Source organism: Penaeus chinensis, chromosome 17 (assembly GCF_019202785.1).
Source record: "Penaeus chinensis breed Huanghai No. 1 chromosome 17, ASM1920278v2, whole genome shotgun sequence".
NCBI classification, from domain to species: Eukaryota; Metazoa; Arthropoda; class Malacostraca; order Decapoda; family Penaeidae; genus Penaeus; species Penaeus chinensis.
The window spans coordinates 17871342-17876359 of record NC_061835.1 but is presented as its reverse complement, the minus strand read 5'-3'; the positions used below and the strand labels follow the sequence as shown (position 1 = coordinate 17876359).

At 36.1% G+C, this 5018-nt stretch overlaps 1 long non-coding RNA gene across 1 annotated transcript; it reads right to left on the bottom strand.

The window, feature by feature from the left end:
* Positions 1-237: 237 nt before the first annotated feature.
* Positions 238-4763, bottom strand: LOC125034109. The gene is made up of 3 exons (XR_007115648.1): positions 4626-4763; positions 2706-3020; positions 238-427 (listed from the first exon to the last, which is right to left on the bottom strand). It is a non-coding gene; the product is annotated as an uncharacterized LOC125034109 (long non-coding RNA).
* Between the last annotated feature and the right edge of the window lie 255 nt (positions 4764-5018).

The following is a 5018-nucleotide window of genomic DNA, read 5'->3' as shown; positions in this document are numbered from 1 at the left end:
GATATCAAGATCATCAGAAATACACTAAAGTCATCAGTCTCCTTCCACCAAATGATATCATCATTTTATAAGTAAATTATAACTTTATTTTTACTGCATATCTTATATAAAGATTATATAAATATGCATTTAAAGTTAAATCTTCTAAAAATCACATTCTTAAAATACTCTTCCCAGAAATACAATCACTGCATTATTTATAATAAGAAATAGATTTTAGACACAAAAACAAGCAGCTTCATTAAATATTTAATACCAGAAGAACTTTCTATATACATTTAAAAAATATCTCAGTTATATTCAGCTCTTCTGAGCCCCTGGAGGCACATCCACATCTCTCCTTTCAAAACTATACACTTGCTCTGCCAGTTCTTCTTGCTTATCCCGCCGGCTCCTTGTCAAGAATGGAGAAATGAACCATTTGTATCTGGAAAAATTGACAGAAATGAAAATGGACAATCTGTATGACACTTATGCATTATTTAATGACCTTCATTGGTTCCTGTATAATAAGCATTGAACAGTTTTGTACATATACATAAATGTGACAATGATAGTATTTATGGGTAGTACATACTTAAATATATTAAATATATATTAGTTAGATGGGTATAAAGAATCAAAATGATAAGAAATAACTGCAGCTTTGGGTGGCATACACAGCAATTAATACACAAATTCAGATACTTTGACAACTATGACCAAGGACAAAGAGGAGTAATGTTAATATATATCATCAATATTTTTAGCAACAGACATATTTTACATTCATATACGTAGAAAACAAATGATTTGGCAGTAAATGAAGATAATAAAAAGAATTGTACATTTTATAAAGACTGTCCAATAAATCTTGTCTATTACTTATTTATATACAGATTAGATCTAACCAAAGTGTGATTTCTTGCATTATATATAACGCGTACACCTATTATAAAAGATGCTTTCACTGCATTCGCTGCAGAAAAATAAACTGTGAGGACTAAATTTACCAATATCTGTTTATTTATTGTATATTTTCAGCTGTGTCAACACCTTTATGAAATAAAACATTTATGCTAAAATAGACCCTAACATGTAACAAATATTCAACTCACTGACAACTGGAACCTGAGATGTTCAATGTCTTTATCAACCCCTACAATCAAGATGATGTGCCCATCACGTCATGGAAAAATTTGGCTTGAGGGACAAGTGACATGAACACACCATCATGTAAAAATATGGCAGTGGCCCAGGGTAACACAAATCTGCCACTGTGAGCATTTCGACTGAAGGTTTGGGTGATGGGAATAACTTGCCACAAGTGCACAAAGCCCTTGGAGGGTGATTAGATTCATTTGGCATTTAGGAAGGAGCTCAGAAATTATTTCCATTAATAAATTACAGTGGAATGCACCATCTGTGAGCCACAACTGGAAAAGTGCCTGCTCCAGGGAGGACACCATTTTCAGTTTGATACTAAGGATCCTATTCCTGGCCACTGTGACCAGCAGTGTGGGTTTTATTACAGAAAAATGAATATCCAGAAAAAAAAATTAATGACACAAATAACAAAATGTTTCTTATTATTATTTCTGAGTTGAACGGAGTTATAGACTACCCAGAGAAATCATATGGAAAACAGCCAATTACCATCTGGATAAAGCAAACTGAATGACAAATATAGACACTGGAAAATGGCAAAAAACACTTATGCAGAAAAAGAGAAAATAACACTGCAAAGGGGAGGCATGGAGTCTTGCTACTGTACACTAGTGTCCATGTGTGCCCGGCCTACAAGCCACTTGATGGTAGTGAAGCATCCAGATCCAACGGGTTAATTACTAGGCTTCCTTGAGCTCACCTTGAATTTTTTTACTTTTATTATCATTAACATTTATGTCGTCATCATCACCGTTATTGTTGCAGCTGCTGTTAGTTTTGTTCGTGTTCCTGTTCATGGCCATGCTCATGCTCATGTTCAGGTTATTATAATCATCATTACCATCTTCAGCTATAGCATCATTACTCTTAACATCATCATAATAATAGCAATAATAATCAAATATTCTACCCCCCCTTAAAACTCGAGTAATGACACATCTAGGTAAGGTCAAGTAGTAATTGATTTCTTGATGAATAAATGTTTCTGGAGTCATTAGTGAAAAAAGCATAATGGACAATGTTTTTAGAAGAAAAAAAAGTAGGACTGAGAGTGAATATCTTTACAGCACAAGAATGTATCTGTCACATTTCAATTTATATCTTCAACAGAAATATATATTTTTGATTGATGATGATATAATTACAATACACCAAAAACACCTCTTGCACTGTGAAGATATTCATTCTCCTTTATGTCTTCTCTCTGAATTTGTCCCAATGAACACTGGGCAATGAAGCACTAATAAGTTAATAATAGTTAATAGTTAACTCATGCTGGATGTAATCATTTGCTAATCTGTTTCTGGGATTTATAATAAATCAATATGAGGTTTTACCTTCTGATCCAAATATACACACCACCAAGAGAGGATAATATGTAAATGCCAAATCAAGAATATCCAGTATGAGAATTCTAAATAAGCTGGAAATCAATTTTCAAATGAGGGGGAAAAAAATGTAATACAGTTACTTATTCAGACTCTACCACTTTACTGCCAATGGAACACCATATCAAATTAATCTTATTAATCTAAACATAGTAACAGGAAAATACTTACCCAAAAATAATGGTTAATGATGTAAAAAGAGCTGACGTTAAGATGGGATATTTTCCAGCTGCTGGTGTCGCCATCTTGCTTCAGGTTATAACTTATACCTCTCTCCACATATACCTTCAACCTACAGCCTTGTTGCTATCCTAACTTGTATGACAATCTCACTCAAAGTTGTATTTGCTTCACTCAGCAGCAGGTGCAGCACCTGACGAGCTCCCAGCCTGTTCTGCCTTGAACTTCACTAGCAAAGGCTTCCAGATGTACACACCTCCAAGGATGCCCACAAAAGTAACAACTGCCAGCTGAGGTACCGTCACTCTGAAAATATTACCATCATAAGATTTTTATCCAGCAAACAATTCAGAAACTACATTATTTACATATGCAGTACATTTGTATTATGAAAAGAGAAGACCTATAATTAATATTAAGATATTTAAGTTCTGCATATTGGAAGCTTGAAACATATATACATACATATGACAAAGGCATGAAAAATAGTTTATTCACTACATGATAATTTTCTATTCCAGTAATCCAAACAAAAGTAAAAGTTATCTTAATGTCTGTTTTTGAATCCATAACTATGTCTATCTGTCTGACTTGGTTATAGTGTGTGTGTGTGTGTGTGTGTGTGTGTGTGTGTGTGTGTGTGTGTGTGTGTGTGTGTGTGTGTGTGTGTGTGTGTGTGTGTGTGTGTGTGTGTGTGTGTGTGTGTGTGTGTGTGTGTGTGTGTGTGTGTGTGTGTGTGTGTGTGTGTGTGTGTGTGTGTGTGTGTGTGTGTCTTTGTCTTTGTCTTTGTCTGTGTGTGTCTTTGTCTTTGTCTGTGTGTGTCTTTGTCTTTGTCTGTGTGTGTCTTTCGTCTTTGTCTGTGTGTGTCTTCGTCTTTGTCTGTGTGTGTCTTCGTCTTTGTCTGTGTGTGTCTTCGTCTTTGTCTGTGTGTGTCTTCGTCTTTGTCTGTGTGTGTCTTCGTCTTTGTCTGTGTGTGTCTTCGTCTTTGTCTGTGTGTGTCTTCGTCGTTGTCTGTGTGTGTCTTCGTCGTTGTCTGTGTGTGTCTTCGTCGTTGTCTGTGTGTGTCTTCGTCTTTGTCTGTCTGTCTTCGTCTTTGTCTGTCTGTCTTCGTCTTTGTCTGTCTGTCTTCGTCTTTGTCTGTCTGTCTTCGTCTTTGTCTGTCTGTCTTCGTCTTTGTCTGTCTGTCTTCGTCTTTGTCTGTCTGTCTTCGTCTTTGTCTGTCTGTCTTCGTCTTTGTCTGTCTGTCTTCGTCTTTGTCTGTCTGTCTTCGTCTTTGTCTGTCTGTCTTCGTCTTTGTCTGTCTGTCTTCGTCTTTGTCTGTCTGTCTTCGTCTATGTCTGTCTTCGTCTATGTATGTATGTCTGTCTGCGTCTGCGTCTGCGTCTGCATCTGCGTCTGCGTCTGCGTCTGCGTCTGCGTCTGCGTCTGCGTCTGCGTCTGCGTCTGCGTCTGCGTCTGCGTCTGCGTCTGCGTATGTGTCTGAGTCTGCATCTGTGTCTGTCTATAGAGGCCTGAAAAAGCATATCACTCATCACAAAATCTTTGATGCATTCTTTTATTATACAGAGTGCTTTATAAAACTCAAAGAGCAGATAATCGTCAATGGCATCTACTTTCACAATACCCAAACTATGTTCAGGCCACAGACTTAGCAAAAGCTTAAAGATATCAGCTTTGTTACGTTAAGTTTAAAATAGTCGACGGGTTATAATAAAGAAAAATACATATAAAACACGCATTAATCACGTAAAGAAGCGGATTTCATTCATATTTACGCATTTATTTCATTTTATTTCCCAACAACAACACTGAGCTATTCCCAAAATTCACACCAAAAATAGACACTTAGGAACAGGTTGTCCTTAACCGTCGATTATTTCAGAACACAAATGCGTAGCTTTTATATCATACCCACGAGGTCTTCGGATCATATTAAGAAAGCGACAACCTTTATTAACTTGAGAAAAACGTGAACTTTTCGGCTGAATCTCGACTCTTTTTCGGCGTCTGCTCCGGGAGGTAAACAAGGAGAGATTACGAGCGCATTTTTTTTCCTGAGTTTTTTTTTTTTATTTTTTATATTGACTTTGTTATGTACCACATATTTATTTTTTTCTTTGTTCAAATACTGTTGTCGGTCTATTTGTGCTTTGTAATTTCCATTATCTTTAACAGCCTCCTCCGACATGTAAGTTACGAGCGTAAATATTTTTCCATTTCTTTATAATGGATGGTCAAATGTTATAATTGATTTGGTGATATGTATAAGTTATATCAAATCCCTTCTAAGGAATATCATTATCT